General features: G+C 41.4%; 1 protein-coding gene across 2 annotated transcripts in view; it reads right to left on the reverse strand.

Annotated features, from left to right (window-relative positions):
* YEATS2 (YEATS domain containing 2) overlaps positions 1 to 6,655 on the reverse strand; it is a 114,069-nt gene extending 107,414 nt beyond the window's left edge. The window contains exon 1 of one of the 2 annotated variants that reach the window (XM_042954939.1): positions 6,484 to 6,655. The gene's annotated coding sequence lies outside the window, so the exon portion shown is untranslated. Of the gene's footprint in view, positions 1 to 6,290; positions 6,345 to 6,483 lie in introns of those variants that run through there. The other variant, XM_042954941.1, reaches the window with a different exon arrangement.
* Positions 6,656 to 18,606: the final 11,951 nt, after the last annotated feature.

Here is an 18,606-nt window from a genome sequence, read left to right on the forward strand (position 1 = left end):
AACTAATTTTTTATAAACAAAATAGAGAACAATCACCAATGTATTCATTAACTCAATGACTAAAAACATACAAATCAAGAGGAACTCCCCTTGGCATTCTCCTCACCCTCAGCCTTTACTACCAACACATAACACATCTCCCCCATCCCCATGCACCCCCACAGTTCATTCTTCAGATAAACAGAATAAACAATCCTTGGCTGGAGAACTAGTTCCACCTCTCTTTGTCTGCAGTCATCAAAGTTCACATGCCTGAACATCTCACAATTACCTTTCAATGGATTCATATTTCACCTCTACCTTCTCTCTTGCTTACTGAAATGCTATTCAACTTTCAAGAAATCCAATTAAATTCCAACTCATCCATGAAATGCACTCCAGCCTTCAGAAACTTTTTTTTCCTAACTCCCACAAAACAGATGTTACAGACACAATTTGCTTCATAAGCCTTGTTTTCTGAGGGAAAAATGTACTGACCTTCACCCACCACTTGGTAGCAGTGTGGAAAACAGGATAAAAGGGAGCCAGGATTAAAGGTAGGGAGATGGGGGTGAATTTAAGGATTGGCAGTGAAATTCAAATAAAAATCTCTGGTTAAACAAGAAGAGAATCCTCTTTCTGAGAAATCTATCCTAAGAAACTGCTCTCAATTTACTCTCATATGTGAGCTGCACTTACAGATCTATAGTTTAAGTGTTAGTTCTCCTCTTCCTGTATATTTTATAATAAAAAATTGGTAGTAGTCGATGGCAAATTATAGTGCATCCAATGAATGAATACCAAGGGTTTTTAATATGGAGGGATATGATCTTATATGTAAAAACCCTAAATATTCCACGAAAAAAAACTGTAATAAATTAATTCAGCAAAATATCAGGATACTAAGTCAACACACAAAAATCAGCTGCATTTCTATACTAAAAAATCTGCAAAGTAAATTACAGAAACAATTCCATTTATAACAGCATCAAAATGAATAAAATACAGTTGACCCTTGAACAATGCAGGCATTGGGGGCACCAACCCCCACACAGTCAAATCCATGTATAACTTTTGACTCCCCCAAAACTTAACTACTAACAGCCAACTGTTGACCAGAAGCCTTACCGATAACATTAACAATTAACAAATATTTTGTATATTATAAGTATTATATGCTGTATTCTCACAATAAAATAAACTAGAGAAAAAACTAAGAAAATCATGAAGAGAAAACACATTTACAGTATTATACTGTATCCAAAGAAGTCCACATATAAGTGGATCTGCACAATTCAAACCCATGTTGTTCAAGAGCCAACTGTACTTAGGAATTAACCAAGGAAGTCAAAGAGTAATACAATGAAAACTACAAAACATTGCTGAAAGAAATTAAATACAACATAACTGAATGGAAACATATCTCATGTTTACGGATTGAAAAATACTGTTTAAAACTCAGTACTACCCAAAGCCATCTACAGATTCAATGCAATCCCTATCACAATCCCAATGACATTTTCCGCAGAAATAGAAAAACCCATCTTGAAATTCATATGGAATTTCAAGGGACCCTGACCAAAACAATCTTGAACAAAACTGAAGAAGTCACTCCTGATTTCAAAACTTACTAGAAGCTACAGTAATCAAAACAGTTTGGTACTGCCGTAAACAGAAATAAACAGACCAATGGAGAAGAGAGCCCAGAAACAAAGCCTTGCATATATGGTCAAATGATTTTTGACAAGCGTACCAAGACCATTCTATGGAGAAAGAATAGTCTTTTCCACAAATGGTGCTGGGAAAACTGAATATCTACACGTGAAAGAATGAAGTCAGACCCTTAACAACACATACAAAAATTAACTCAGAATGGATCAAAGGTTTAAATATAAGACTTAAAACAACAGAACTATTAAAAGCTTCACAACACTGGATTGGCAAAGATTTCTTAGATATGACACCAAAAGCACAGGTAAAAAAAAAAAAAAAAAAAAAAAAAAAAAGACAAACTGAGCTTCATGAAAATTTAAAAATTTTGTGCATCAAAAGACACTATCAACAGAGTAAAAAGACAATTCACAAAAAGCTAAAATATTTGCAAATCATACATTCAATAAGGGATCAATATCCAGAATATATAGAGAGAACTCCTAAAACTCAAAGCAACAAAAACTTGACTTAAAATAGACAAAAGATTTGAATAAACATTTCTCCAAAGGTATACAAGTGCCCAATAAGCACATGAAAAGATGCTCAACATCACTAATATTAGGGAAAAAAGTACAAATCAAAACCTCAGTGAGATTATTACCTCACACCCATTAGGATGGCTATCAAAAACAAACAACAACAACAACAAAAAAAAAAAAAAAACCCAGAAAACAAATGTCAGCAAGAATGTGAAGAAACTGGAACCCTTGTACAGTGTTGGTGGGAATATATGAATATACGTGCAAGCCACTATGGAAAACAGTGTGGCAGTTCGACAAAAAAACTAACCATAGCATTACTGTATGATCCAACAATTCCACCCCTGGGTATATACAAACCAAAAGAACTAAAAGCAGGACCTTGAAGAGGTATCTGTATACCCATGTTCTTAGCAGCATTATTTATAAGAGCCAAAACATGGAAGCAACCCAAGTGTTCATCGACAGATGAATGGGGAAATAAAATGGGATATATACATACACTGGAATATTATTCAGCCTTAAAAAAGGAAAGTTCTTTACTAAAAGAAAAACACTGATTCAAAGGGAAACACATGCCCCTATGTTTATAGAAGAATTATTTATAATAGCCAAGATATGGAAGCAGCCCATGTCCACTGATGAATGAAGAAAATGTGATATATATAAACACAATGGAATATTATTCAGCCATAAAAAAGAATAAAATCTTTCCATTTGCAAGGACATGGATGGACCTGGAGGTTATTATGCTAAGTGAAATAAGCCAAAGAAAGGCAAATACCTATGATTTCACTCATTTGAAACTGTTAAGAAACAAATGAGCAAAGGGGAAGAGAGGAAGAGAGAGACAAACCAAGAAACAGACCCTTAACTATACAGAACAAACTGATGGTTACCAGAGGGGAGGAGGTGAGGGGATGAGTGAAGTAGGTGTTAGGGATTAAGGAGTCACTAGTCCTGATGAGCACGGTGATGTATGGAATTGTTGAATCACTATATCCTACACCTGAAACTAATATAACACTGTATGTCAACTGGAATAAAAATTAGTTAAAATAGGGGAACCTGAATGGCCTCAGTCAGTTAAGTGGCCAGCCCTTGATCTCAGGGGTCCTGAGTTCAGCCCCATATTGGGCTCCAATGCTGGGCATGGAGGCTACTTAAAAAAATACAAATGATTTAATTAATTAAAATATGTAATTTTTTTTTAAAGGAAGGAAATTCTGACACCTGCTACAACATGGATGAATCTTGAGGGCATTACGCTAAGTGAAATAAACCCATCAGAAAAAGACAAATACTGTATGATTCTACTTACATGAGGTACTTATGGCGGCTGCTATAGGGACTAGAAGAAAGGAGGAATGGGGAGTTATTGTTTAATGGGTATAGATTTTCAGTGTTACAAGATGAAAAGAGTGGTGGAGATGGATGGTGGTGATAGTTGCACACTGTTACAAATGGATTTAATACCACTGAACTGCACACTTAAAAATGGTTAAGGTAGTAAATTTTAGGCTATGTGTATTTTACAATTGAAAAAAAAAAGCATATATAGAAGTTAACCATGTATTAACTTGGGATCAGACATGTGTCTCCTGATGGAGCATATATAATAAACTCATTTATTCCCAGAAAGGAAAAATACTTAAGGGGGGAAATTCTGCAAGCTCTACGTAAAACTACATGTTTTCAATATCTAAAAGAACTCTTGACAATTCCCAAAAGTGATAAACACAAAAAGATACACACAGGACAGAAACAGAAATTCACCAATGACCAACATATGTGAAAAAATTTTCAAACACACTAGTAATCAAGGAATGAAATACTAAACAAGACACCATTTTTCACCTATCAAATTTAGTTGTGGAGCAGATGGAAATAAGGCATGTTGAAGAAGGCCCAGGTTTTTGTAATTCACACTCATTATCTTCACTTACTCAAGCCGCAATCAATTATTCCAATCTAGTTTCCACCTCCCACTTCTAGAACACTGGATAATAATACCAATGACAAAGGGGGGGTGTGGGTGGCTCAGTCGGTTGAACATATCTGACTTCAGCTCAGGTCATGATCTTGCGGTTTGTCAGTTCCAGCCCCACACCGGGCTCACTGCTGTCAGTGCAGAGCCAGCTTGGGATCCTGTCTCCCTCTCTTTGACCGTCCCCCGCTTGCATATGCATACTCTCTCTCTCAAAAACAAATAAACGTTTAAAAAATAATAATAATACCAATGACCAGGGGTGCCTGGCTGGTTCAGTCAGTGAAGCATGAGACTCTTGATCTCTGGGTTGTGAGTCAAGCCCCATGCTGAGTGTGGAGATTACTTAAAAATTAAAAAAAAAAAAAAAAGTAATACCAGTGACCAAACCAACAACCTCCAAAACCAATTAAACATCTCAGAAGAAAGGATGGACCAATTCTCTTGTCTTCTGTGAACTTATTTTTCTTGGTTTCCATCACACCGGTCTTTTGCTCCCCTACCTACCTCCCCCACCACCACCACCACCTACCTCACTGGCTATTTCTTCTGTCCTGTGTTCAATCTTCTTCCTCTACTACATCTTGAAGTATTGGGGGGGACCAAGTGCCAATTTTCACTTCTCTATCTATACTTTTTACCTTGGTGATCTCATACAGTCTATACCTTTCGATATCATCTATGTACTGAGTACTCCAAATTTTTATCTAACAGCTCTTGGCTCTCTCTTCCATGAGATCCAAACCTGTTCACCCAATTGCTTCCTCAACTACCAACTTCACAACTGATAAGCATCTCACATTTAATACACCCAAAACAGATCTCATGATTCTTCCCACCTCAAACTTCTGTTCCATTCTTCTCCCTCTCAGTAAATGCCACCATTTACTCATAGTTGCTCAAAACAAATACCAAAAAGCAAAGAATTCTCGGGGAATGCAGCTGGCTCAGTGAGTAGTTGGTACAGCATGCGACTCGATCTCTCAGGCTCATGAGTTCAAGCCCCACGTAGGGCACAGAGTTTACTTAATTAAAAAATAGATATATATTTTTTAAAAAGCAAAGAATTCTCCCATTCCCTCATCAATCCACTTCCAAGTCTTGTTCATTCTACCTCCAAAATATTTTTAAATCTTTCTACTCTTCATCCCTGCCATGGACCTAGTCCAAGGTACTGCAAACAGCATCCTAACTGATCTCCCAGCTCCCCACTCTTGCCCTCTTTCTCCACATAGCAGTCAGATTATGCTACCTGCCTTCTTAAAACCTTCAAAGGATTCCTATGAAAACTAAATTCCTAATCAGGGCATTATCTGCTCCTATCTTTGAAAGAATATACACAACCAAAAATATACAATAACATCTCTAGGCAGTAGAACTATGAATACTCTTCCTCATTTCGCTTGTATTTTTAAACTTTTCTATGATGAATACTTGCTTATTAAGAGGAAACGATATTGTTGAATACTGTGTATTACATCGCATTTTTACACCTTAAGGAAAAAAGAAAATGGAAAATTGTAGGTAAACTCTTAACTGTAACTGTTATAAGCTTAGATGAAAATACTAGCAAACATAAACACTGTAAGAATGATGTGTCAGGGCTATGGGATTATCGGTGATATTTTCCTCCTCTACTTTCTATTTTATAACATAATTACACTCACAACAGAAAAAAAGATTATGAGATAAACCTCATTCATTGTCTTCTGCAATCTGGCCACAACCCACCGAACCAGTCTTTCTTCCAACTACTCACTTTCCCAAGCTTTCCACTCTAACCTCGCACTGTCTCACACATCTGGTGCTTTAACTCGGGCATATCCCTGGAAGATCCTCCAACCTTTTTAAATCCCACTCATCCTTCACAGGGGAGGGGGGCGGTAAGGATGGCGACAGGTTGGAGGTAGATCTCACCGTTCTTGGTAAATCCACAACTTGCTGGTACCGGAGCCAAATCTCATTTCCGATCCCATCACAGGCCACCAAGCTTAACATCCTGAAAGCTCCGGCCACTGGGGCCCAAGGGACCCCCATCCCCGCAGAGAGCACTGTGCCCCTTAGAAAAGGACCCCCCACACAGCCAAATTCCAGGTTGCCGCTTCGAAGACTCCTCCGACAGACACACTCACCGCGGAACCAGCCCGCCCCTCCGGTCCTCTTCTATCCGCAGTCACTCGCTCCCCCCTCCGCTCCGCCCGGGACCGCGCGGCCACCCGGGTGGGGGAGGGGAGCGCACGTGCCCGCGCCGCCCCCGCCCAGACAATGCCCGGGAGAGCGGAGCGCGCGCCCGGCCGGCCGGAACCCGCTCCCGCCAACACTCACCCTTGCCGGGTCTCCCGCCGAAGCGCAGGGCCAGCTGGGCGCCGCGAGAGGACACGAGGAAGGTGCGAAAGCGGGCGAAGCTCCGCGGAGCCGCCCCGCCACGAGGCCCCAGCGACCCCAGAGCCCGCGGAAGCACAAGGCTCGGCGGAGCCCGCCCGTCCCTCCCTTTCGGCCCCGCACGTCAGCAGCAGGGGCGGGGCGGGACGCGCGCGGCGGCGGCGCGCGCGCGCGCGCGGCCCCGGGGGCGGAACTTGCAGAGATGTGGGCGGGGCCAGGACTCCAGCTGGTGCTGGGGCCGAGGCTGGCCGGGCTGGAGCTGTGGTTGGCGGTGGCCCAGACTCTGATCCCGGCCGGTGCTGCCGCACTGCCTGGGGAGTATGGATGTTGGTTCTGGCAAAGGCACCATCATCATTTATCATTTTCCATCCTAGAAGATGGCAAGTTCCAGCCTCAAGTTTGACAGAATATTCCTTCTGCCGGCATATGTGAAGCTTCTACAGTAGTAACAGTAGCTATGATTTGTGTATGTGTATCATCTTGTACCAAGCTTTGTGCTAGGTTCTAGGGATACAAATAACAATAGTTATTACTAACCTATGATACAGATGCAGAAATTGGGGCTCCAAAAGGTTGGGATTTAACTAGTTTACACAACTAGTGAGTGACAATCCATCAAGTCCAGTTTACCTGCTAAATATCTTTTGAGCCCACCTTTTTCTTTCTCCCTATACCGCCCTACCCCAGACCCCATCATCTCCTGCCCAAGACTGCTGTAGCCGCCCAACCGGTGTCCAGGGATCTGTTTCTGTTCCCCTTCAATCTGTTCAAGTCACTGTGTAAAGATTTATCACTGGAGCTGAGTGATAAGTTTAGAGAGAGTTTCCTATATAATTTTTTATACTTTACATATGTTATCAATTTTTAATGCTTAATAAAAATGTTTTAAAGAGTTCACTCCTTTATCTCCAATAGCAAGCCCAGTGCATTGCATGTGGCATGCACTCAAAAAGTATTTGTTGAATGAATGAGTTAATAGGACCAGGAACTGACTCCAAAACTCTGTATGATAAGGAAATTGAGGGTTTTATAACATGTCACCCCTGGCCCCCTGACCTTAAAGTCTATCAGGGGTAAAGACAGATTGACAATATTTGTTCAGCAAATTTTTTATTGCGTTTCTGTTCTGGCACTGTCTGCCAAGCACTATGTTAGGCACCGAGGATCAGAAAGGAACAAAACCTATCCTGCCCTTGTGAAATTTACAGACAATCTGATCTGAAAGGCCAGGAAAGGCTTCTCTTATCCTGAAGCTAAGACCCAAAGAGAGAATAGGAATTGGGGAGGTAAAAAATAAATTTCATAGAGAAAGAAGTAGGGTAAGAGGTCAGCATGAATGGGTCAATATTCCCCTGATTTTGAGGTCTAACCCTGAGAAAAGGGCATAGTAGTGTCCAGCTGACTAGGGATTGAGTGGGGCTAGAAACCCACTTCCCCTAGCCCAGCTTAGAAGGCTGAACAATTCTGGCAAATGTCTCACACTGAGCAGGGCTCAGGAGTAGGGGTATTGGGGAGAGAGAGGATGATGCTGCTAGTTGTCCACACCTTGCAGATGGTGTGCCAGAAACCCAGACTTCTCTCGATGCTCCCTGACAGGCAAAATAGCATGGTTGAGAGCCATGGATGGGACAATGTGCCAGGGACTAGGTGATCCTAAGCCAGGGGCAGTGGTGGATTGAATGGCAGGGGATGGCTGGAGAATGTGACTAAGACCCCAAGGATGAGCAGAGCTGAAGCCTCCAGCAAGAGCAAAAGGGTTCCCAAGTCAGCTGATGAAAGGAGCAGGGATTGGAGGGGCTGGGGTGAGAAAGTGAGACATATGAATTTCACGGTGCTGAAGCAATAGATCACGAGCTTGCCAGTCAACAACCTCAGGGCTGTGGTGATCAGGAGTGACTAGGGAGCAGAAGACAGTGAGGACCCTGGCTACAGCTCTTAACTCTGCACACAGATCTGAGACCCCTCTGGCCACTGCTTCTAACCTTCCCTTTGATCTTGCAGGCCATCTTGGGAAGTCAAGGTGTGGAAGGGAAAGTTCTGGCAGGACTGCAATTTTAAGCTGACAGAATATTTACCTCAAATGAGATCTTTTAAGACCAGATAACTTTAACTGGCAAGTTTAAGTTCAGCCCAGTCCCCAAGAGCAATGACAGCCTCTGAAAAAAAAGTTTGCCTCATTTAATAAGAAATAACATAGCTACAAATTTCTACACATATGCACTCAGTGTGCACATTTTCATAACAGAGATAAGCTCTATAAAGGAAATGGGCATAGTGAAGACAGCACAGCACAGAGGGAGCACATTTAATATGGAGGTAGAAAAGGCCTCCCTGAAAAGACATTAAGTGAAACCCTGAAGGCAGTAGAAGCTGTTTGGGCATGATAATAATGCTTAAGACAAGGTAAGAAGAAAGCCCAGGGTAACTTAAGCAAGAGTAAAATGGCTGGAGATGAGGCTGGGAGCAAGATCACACAGGACATGGTGTTATGATTTTGATCTTTGCCATAAGAACAACAGGAAGTAATTAAAGAGTTTTAAACAGGGGTGTAATGTATTTTATTTGCCCTTTTAAAAAGATTGCTTACCTTGGCGAATGGGTGGGGATGACTGGAAGGGTGTGTGAACAAAGAAGCAGCTAGACAGTTACAAAGCAATTTGAGTCCCCCAGACGAAAAATGAGGATGGCTTACACTGAACAGCAGAGATGGAGGGAAGTAGATAGATTCAAGAATTGTGGACAAAATACCAAGAGCCTTGGTAATGAATTGGGGAGAGACTGAACTCTGCTAAGTCAAATGCACGAAGAAAAACCGACCCAATCCTTTAGGCAGACACAGTCCTGTACGCTGGAGGTTGGATTTCAGTCCCCTCCTTAGCCAGGCCTCTTCAGCCCGCATTCACCTGCACAAGTGGAGGTAGGCCTGGGAGGAGAAGATCAGAAGGGAGAAAAATAGAGGGTGGCTCCCAGGTTTCTGGCATTGGCAAACAGTGGATTTGCTGAGATGGCTGAGTGCCATTTACTGAGAAGAGGGACGTGGAGGAAGAACAGATTTTGTGTGTTGGGGATTGGGTGAATCAATAATTCCCTTTGGGACATTTTAAGTATTCCCCTGACAAGATGAAACAGGCATCCCTACATAGGACCCTGGGGCTCAGAGGAGAACTGGTGGGTGGTGCTGTCAAAATACCATTTAACAGGTAGTTGGTGAGAGTTGGTGAGATTGCAATGAAAGTACAGCAAAGGAAACAATCGACAAAACTAAATGCAGCCTATGAAATGGGAGATATTCGCAAATAACATATTGGATAGAGGGTTAGTATCCAAAATCTATAAAGAACTTCTCAAACTCAGCACCCAAAAAACAATTAACCCAGTTAAGAAACGGGTGGAAGACATGAATAGACATTTTTCCAAAGAAGACATCTAGAAAGGGGCACTCAGGTGGCTCAGTTGGTTAAGCATCCAACTTTGACTCAGGTCATGAGCTTACAGTTTGTGAGTTTGAGCCCCACATCGGGCTCTCTGCTGTCAGTATAGAGCCCACTTCGGATCCTCTGTCCCCCTCTCTCCCTGCCTCTCCCCACTTGCTCTCTCTCTCAAAAATAAAAGAAGACATCCAGATGGCTAACAGACACATGAAAAGATGCTCAACATCACTCACCATCAGGGAAATACAAATCAAAAGCACAATGAGATACCACCTCACACCTGTCAGAATGGCTAAAATTAACAACACAAGAAACAACAGGTGTTGGCAAATATTCGGAGAAAGGGGCACCCTCTTAAATTGTTGGTGGGAATGCAAACTGCTGCAATCATTCTAGAGAACAATATGGAGGTCCCTCAAAAAACTGAAAATAGAGCTACCCTAGGATCCAGCAATTGCACTATTAGGTATTTACCCAAAGGATACAAAAATACAGATTTGGAGGGTTACCTGTACCTCAGTGTTTATAGCAGCATTATCAACAATAGCCAAACTATGGAGACAGCCCAAATGTCCATCGACTGATGAATGGATAAAGAAGCCGTTGTGTGTTTGTATTATATGTAGTATGTATATATAATATATAATGGAATATTACTCAGCCATTAAAATAATGAAATCTTGCCTTTTGCAATGACATGGATGGAGCTAGAATGTATTATGCTAAGCAAAATAAGTCAATCAGAGAAAGACAAATGCCATATGATTTCACTCATATGTGGAATTTAAGAAACAAAGCAGACAAATATATGGGAAAGTGGCGGCGGGTTGGGGGGAGAGGCTCTTAACAATAGAGAACAAACTGAGGGTTGATGGAGGAAGGTGGGAGGAGATGAACTACATGGGTGATGGGTATTAAGGACGGCACTTGTTGGGATAAGCGCTGGGTGTTGTGTGTAAGTAAGGAATCACTGAATTCTACTCCTGAAACCAATATTGTGCTGTATGTTAACTAAATAAAATTTTAAGAAAAGTATAGTTTAGAGGGGTTGCGCAGTCATAGCCTACAATGTCACACTTTGCTTTAAACAAGCCAACACTCTGAACATTGAGAAATTTCACATAATAACCTGGATTTCTCTTTCTGTGAAAAACCAGAAGCTGTATAACCTGGACCCACCTTGGTATAATCAGATATTAGCTAACACTATGTATGTATCAAGCAGTGTTCCAAGCACATCACAAATTTAATCTAAATAACAACTTTCTTCTTCTTCCTCTCTATTAAGGAAGAGAAAACTAAAGCCCAGAAGGGTTGAGTAACTTGTCAGACAGCTAGGAAGTGGAGGAGCTGGGTTGCACACCCAGGCCGTCTGGCACCAGGGTCTGAGAACTTAGCTGCCACGCCATGGATGCAGCTGGAAAGCTGCAGTCCCATTTAGAGAAACCCTATGGCCTTCAGGGGATGGTCCCATCACTCCCCATTGTCTTCCTGCCCACCCCCATTCCATACTGAGTGTCAGTTGCCCTTTATTGTTTTACGTGCGCTGCTGTTTTCTGATGTTAGAGAATTATTTCTCTATACCGAGTATCAAGTTAAAAATATTAAAATTGAGATGTCTAACTTCTATGGGTAAGAATTTAAAAATCATTTGTGAAATTTCTGTATGTTATCTGATCAGATAAAACTGGTAAAAACAGGTTAATATTCAGATTAAATATGTATGAGAAACTCTTACCTATGTTTCCATGCTTCTGACACAATCATACTTCAGAGGTGATTTCTTATTCTCAAGTATATAAGATTAAAATGATAGAGCCACGGCAACTAAAATGTTAAATAAGTTTTAAATTTCAAACAGTTTTATTTAAATAAGGCTGAGATCAGGGAGATCTTGACAATACACTTAAACTTATTTTCAAGTCTTCGGAAAAAAATATAGTCAGTTTGGGGTCTTATAGCCTCTCAAGCGGGAAAAGCAAAGGTGGGAAAGGAGAGAGAGAAAGGGAGGTTGGTGGTTTAGGTTGCCCACTGGTCTCTTACTCAGTAAAAGTGTGGGAGGAAAATGGCAGTTATGGATGTTTAATGTAAAATATGAATTAAAAAAAAAAAAACTATTACTGAAGTTTGTCAAGTAGGTTCCAAGAGCATTGACACTGACCCAGGATAGTTGGAGGGGCCTTACTCTGGGAGAAGTGCCAAACAGCTGTGTGCAAGGCTCCAGTGGCAAGGAGCTCTATGGGCAGACTGAAAGCAGCAATCAGGGAAACAAGAAAAGTCTGAAAGGATGGTGAACTCAAAATTCTGCCTGAGGCAGAAGCTGGCTCAGGTGGAAAATTGTTGCTAATTTCTGACCGGGAGATTCAGGTATCCTGGCCTACTCCCTGGGAAATCCACCCACCCTTCCTAAAATTAACATGAGTGAAGCCCCAGAGCCCTTAAGGTAATGACGTTCCCTTATAGGTTGCAGATACTAATTAGACTTCTTAAATGAGAACCTCACTTCTTTACAGCCCCAAGCAAACTGTTGTTAGTGCCTGGGAATTACATTCAGGCAGTTAAAAATAAGTGATTATTGGGCACCTCGCTGGCTCTGTTGGTGGAGTGGGTGACTCTTAATCTCACGGTCGTTGAGTTCAAGCCCCACGTTGGTGTAGAGATTACTTAAGAATAAAAAATCCTGGGGCGCCTGGGTGACTTAGTCTGTTAAGCATCCGACTTTGGCTCAGGTCATGATCTCACAGTCAATGAGTTCAAACCCTGTGATGGGGCTCTGTGCTGACAGCTCAGAGCCTGGAGCCGACCTGGGAATCTGTGTCTCCCCCTCTCTCTGCCCCTTCCCTGCTTGCGCTCTGTCTCTCCCTCTCTCAAAAATAAATAAACATTTTAAAAAATATATTTTTTAAAAAATTTGTATTCATTTAAGGAAACTCTACACCCAATGTGGGGTTCGAACTCATGACCCCAAGATCAAGGGTCACATGCTCTTCTGACTGAGCTAGCCAAGCGCCCCAAGAATAAAAAATCATTAATAAATAAAAATAAATAAATAAAAGACTATCCCCAAACAAGAAACCAAATGTCTGGTTGGCCTATTTGAATTTTGGCAAAACTACGTCCCATCCTTTTAGATCTTATTGGACCGTATCATAACCCAAAAGAAATCAGGTAGTGTGCTTTTTTTTTTTTTCAAGATTTTATTTTTACATAATCTCTACACCCAGCATGGGGCTCAAACTCACAACCCTGAGATCAAGAGTTGCGTGTTCCACCAATTAAGCCACCAGGAACCCTTAGTGCTTCTACTCTGTGTGGATTATGCAGTTACCATGGAATACAAACTTTGGGAATGGGGAAGATGATGCAAGACATGTTTTCATTCATGCAAAAAAAGGCAAAAAATTTTTTCTTTTTGCCCTGAAAGGAAACTTTCTATGACTGGAACTGGTGGTTGGGTCCTCTGTGTTTGTTTCACATAAAAATAAAGCCTCTAAATGTGGCTTTACTTGGAACCCTAAATGTGGAGAAATTGGAACTCTCATACATTGCTGATGGGAATGTAAAAGGGTGTGTAGCCACTTTGGCAAACAGCTTGGCAGTTCCTCAAAATGTTAAACACAGAGTTACCATATGACCCAGCAGTTACTCTCCTAGGCAAATATTGAAAAGAAGTGAAAGCATACGTCTACATAAAATTTGTACATGAATGTTCATTGTAAATTTTATTGTATCTCAATAAAGGTTTTTTTTAATTATTATTTTTTAAAAAGAAGTCTCTGAGGGGTGCCTGGGTGGCTCAGTCAGTTGGGCGTCTTACTTCAGCTCAGGTCATGATCTCATGGCTGGTGGGTTCAAGCCCTGCATCAGGCTCTGTGCTGACAGCTCAGAGCCTGGAGCCTGCTTCAGATTCTGTATCTCCCTCTCTCTCTCTCTCTCTCTCTCTGCCCCTTCCCCACTCACACTCTGTCTCTCTGTCTCTTAAAAATAAATAAATATTAAAAAACCTTTTTTTGAGTAGTCTCCGAGCATAGGTTAAAAATTTCTGAAAATTACTTGTAAAGGTAAAGGCAAAAAAAATACAAAATTTCCAACCAACCAATATGAGTCGGTTTAGGTGGAATATAGATCATGTAAAAAGGGGAATGTACAAAATAGTTCTTATTTTTTAACTTTTTTTTTTATTCTTGAGAGAGAGAGAGAGAGAGTGAGCGCATGAGCAGGGGAGAGTCAGAGGGAGAGGGAGAGAATCCCAAGCAGGTTCTGTATTGTCCATGCAGAGTCTGATGTGGGGCTCAAACTCACAAACCATGAGATCATGACCTGAACTGAAACCAAGAGTGGGACACTTAACCACCTGAACCACCCAGGTACTCTGCCAAAATAATTCTACTTGAACCTCAGGGCAAGTTTTTAAAGCCTAAAGACTTCTGATTTTATTTTGGTTACATTTCCTTGTCTTTAATTAGCTTTTAGGTGTCCAGGTAATACAATACTGAGATATTTTCATTATTGTTTAATGTTTTTGAAATGAACTTCTATACTACAGCTCTCTGTTATGAAAGATAAATAATGACACTGGTGCTGAGCTTATTTTCTGACAGAATTTTTAATAACCTTTAATTTCCTTGATGATATTGATGTGTATTATCCTCTGCTAGTTTTTATCAGGATGTTTCCTGGCTTTCTATTTTATGATCCATCTGTTCTAGAAATGCCCCCAAATGCCCTTAGTCAAGAGGTATAATCCTGACTGTAAATAGCCCTCATCCCCAAGTATAAGAGGCCTCTGGCGGCCTTGCCTGAGCCAAAACAAAGAATATTGCATATATCAGTTTTCAAAAATCAATTGCTGCTGAGAGTGCTATCCTGTTGACCCTGATGTTAGAAGTCTTAATCTGCCTTCACAGTGGCAGATTTGGGGATGTTGCCCCTGTAATCAGTTCTCAGTTCCTCCAATGCAAGTGAGTCGGAGATATCAGTTGAGCAATTTCAGAAGAGCAATCTTCTACAAATTGACCTTGGCAGTGATACAAACCACATGGGTAATAACTTTTATTCTCCAAACATCTCCAATCTCTTATGTTGTATGACCATTATGTTTCTCCTCCTATGCTTATAAAATGCCTTATTCATATGTTCAGAGTAAATGCATCCAGATTTGGTGTTCTCCAACTAAGCAACATATAATGTCGGAACAGTCATAAATGTGCCTAGAGAAGAATTGTTCACATTATAAAAGGAACAAAAGGAGGAGAAACTGTCGGGGAATTTTCCCTGCTGTTTTGTATTGTATTCATTGTAGAAAAGACCAAGTGGAGAATCTGAGCAGAGTTTGTGTATACAATGAATTCATGGCCCAAAATTCAGGCAGTCTGGTTTTTTTTCTTTTTTTAAAGTTTATTTATTTATTTTGAGGAGGGGGGAGGGCGGGAGGAGCTGAGAGAGAGGGAGAGAGAGAGAACGCCAAGCAGGCTCTGAGCTGTCAGCGCAGAGCCCAGCGCAGGGCTCTTACTCATGAATGGTGAGATTATGACCTGAGTGGAAATCAAGAGTTCGACTCTTAACCGACAGAGCCACCCGGTGCCCCCACGCAGTCTGCGTCAAAGTAAAAAAACAAAGCAACAAAACAAAACACGATAGTATTGGGTATAATAGTTGGGAAAACTTTTCTTTGACCCTTAACTGTATACTGCTTGTACAATGTTTACATTTACATTTTGCACAAAAGATTTATTTATGCAACAACAAAGGCATAAGAAGCTGTGCCTATCCTCTTCCCCTTTTGTCACCCTGTCTTCTCCTTCAGTAGATGACATACAAAACAACTTAGCAGACTTCACATTCATTCCCTACCCACAATCCCTTGTCTTCTTCTATAGAAGCTGGAAGGTTGAACACTCAATTTTTTACCATCCCCTGCAGCCAGGAATGACCATGTGGCTCAGTAGCCAACAAGATGAATCCATAGTTCAGTGAATGAAAAGAGACTCCCAAAGAAGGAGGAGAGTTGTAGCTAGTTTTGCCTTTGCCCTTCTGTCCCTCTAAATTTGGATGTGATTCCTGAAGGTCCAGCAGCCATCCTTCAAATATAAGATTATAAGCCAAAACCTTAAAAATGGTAGCACAGAAAGAAAGCAGGAGTCTGCGTCTTTAATGATAGTATTGAGTCTCTGTACCAGGTCTAGACCGCCAACTTGCTTTGTGAGAAAAATATCATTTGCTTAAACAACTTGTTGCCAGGTTTTCTATTATTTCTAGCCAAGGACATTCCTGTATGACACATGAGATTTCTTCAATGTGTTTCTTTCCTTATTCTTATCAACTTCTTTGATAATTCTTTCTCAATTTCTATCCCAACCTCCTCTTTCTCTGCCAATGCCTAAATACTGAGGTTTCTAGATCTTCTGTCATTGGTCTGTTCTCATTTCTTGAATAAGTTTCCCCAAAGGTACAGGTTGAACTGCCCATTACGTACCAATGAGTTTCAAATCTTGACCATGAATTTAGGCCTCTGTTCTGAACCTGGGCCATTATTTTCTTAAATATTTATTTTCAAGTACCTTTAAGACATTTCCCCTTGAGTGGCCCTGAAGCAAACTCAGTCTATCCACAGTTTAATTCATTTTTTCACCAACCACTCAGTTATCTAAGATAGAAACTTTGGAATCTTCTATTCTGCATTTACCCTCACAGATCTCATCCAGTTGGTCTCCAGGTGTTACTGAGTCTACCTTCTTAATTCTTAGGCCAGGTCTCTCTTCTTTCCTCCCTCAGCCATCATCCTGGGCCAGGTCCCACTTTCTCTCACCTGGATTCCCACACCTCCTCACTGGTTGTGTTGCCATCTTGCTCTTCTCATCAAATGCATCTCAGCTGCCAAGCCAACTTTCTACAACACAAATCTGACCACCTCACTCTGCCATTTAAGGGGCCTCCCAGTGCCTCACCCCCATTACCCTGGGCTAGCGGTTCTCAAATTTTAGCAATCAGCATTAACTGCAGGACTTGTTCAAACACAGATTGGTGGGCCCTTCTCCTGTGTATCTTATTCCATAGGTCTGGGGTGGGTCCTAAAATGTGCATTTCTTTTTTTTCTTCTCTCTTTTTAACTAGGCTCCACACCCAATGTGGGGCTTAAACTGAGATCAAGAGTCACATGCTCTACCCACTGAGCCAGCCAGCCACCCCCTAAAACGTGCATTTCTAACAAATTGGGGGATGATGCTGATCAAGGGCCATAATTTGAGAACCACTGGCCTAGGTTAAAATTAAAACTCATTAGCATCAGGTTTAAGACCATTTACAATCTACTTTCCCAGTTTCTGGCTGCTGCTCACCACATTCCTGAAATTCTTTCCAAAGTCACCTTCCACTTCTATGGAAAGCTAAGGTCTTAACTCATTCCCTCTCCTGCCTGGAATGCAATCTGTCCTTCTCATTCCTGACAAATTCCCTTACCAATTCTTCAAGGAAAGTCCAGCTCTGACCATCTATTTTCTTTTTCTTTTCTTTTAAAAAAATTTTTTTAATGTTTATTCATTTTTGAGAGTGGGGGAAGGGGCAGAGAGAGAGAGGGAGACACAGAACTGAAGCAGCTCGAGGCTCTGAGCTGTCAGCATGGAGCCTGACGCAGGGCTTGAACCCACAGACTGTGAGATCATGACCTGAGCTGAAGTTGGCTGCTTAACCAACTGAGCCACCCATGTGCCCCAAGGCCTTCTATTTTCTTGAAGAAGTAATTAATTTGCTGCTTCCTCCTCTATACTCCTTGGCACTTTATACGTAGGGTACTTTATAGTCTTGCTACTTAAATTGGTCCTCAACAAACACTAGGAGCATCACTGGGAGCTTGTTAGAAATGCAGACTCTCAGGCTTCACCCCAGACCTACTGAATCAGAATTTGCAATTTAACAGGATCCTCAGGTGATTCCCTTGCATAAAGAAGTGTGAGAAGCCCTGCTGGGCAGGGCCTCATGCTAGGCATTGCGATAGATGGTTTGATGACAGTATTTCCTTTGATTCCTTCAGCAGTGCCATGGCTCATTATTATTGCACACAATTTGTAGAGGAAGTGGAGGTTGGTAGTAGGCAGAGCTGGGATTCAAACCTAGGACCATCTGGCTTAAAAAACCCTGTGCTTGCTGTGCTATACCAATTGTCTCTCTGTTACAGGTCTTCACACGTAGCATTGTAATTATCCATCCATAGGTCTGTCTCCTTATCCATGTAAGGAAATGCTGAGCAGGGCAAAGTCTCTGGACTTCAAGGATAAAAACAAGGAAGAACTGGGGCGCCTTGGTGGCTCAGTCCATTGAGCTTCCGACTTTGGCTCAGGTGACAATCTCATGGTTCATGGGTTTGAGCTGACAGCTCAAAGCCTGGAGCCTGCTTCGGATTCTGTGTTTCCCTCTCTCTCTCTGCCCCTCCCCCACTCTCTCTCTCTGTCTCTTTCAAAAATAAATAAACATCAAAAAAAAAAAGGAAGAAACTTTCTCACTGTCAACTCTAGTTCTGACAGCAATTTTGGGTAGGATGGGCTTCTCGAAAGAAAGAGTTTATATAAATTTTAAAAATATGACAGCTTTGTTGAGATGTAATTCATATACCACATAATTAACCCATTTAAAGTGCACA

The sequence above is a fragment of the Panthera leo genome, chromosome C2 (genome assembly GCF_018350215.1).
Source record: "Panthera leo isolate Ple1 chromosome C2, P.leo_Ple1_pat1.1, whole genome shotgun sequence".
NCBI lineage: Eukaryota > Metazoa > Chordata > Mammalia > Carnivora > Felidae > Panthera > Panthera leo.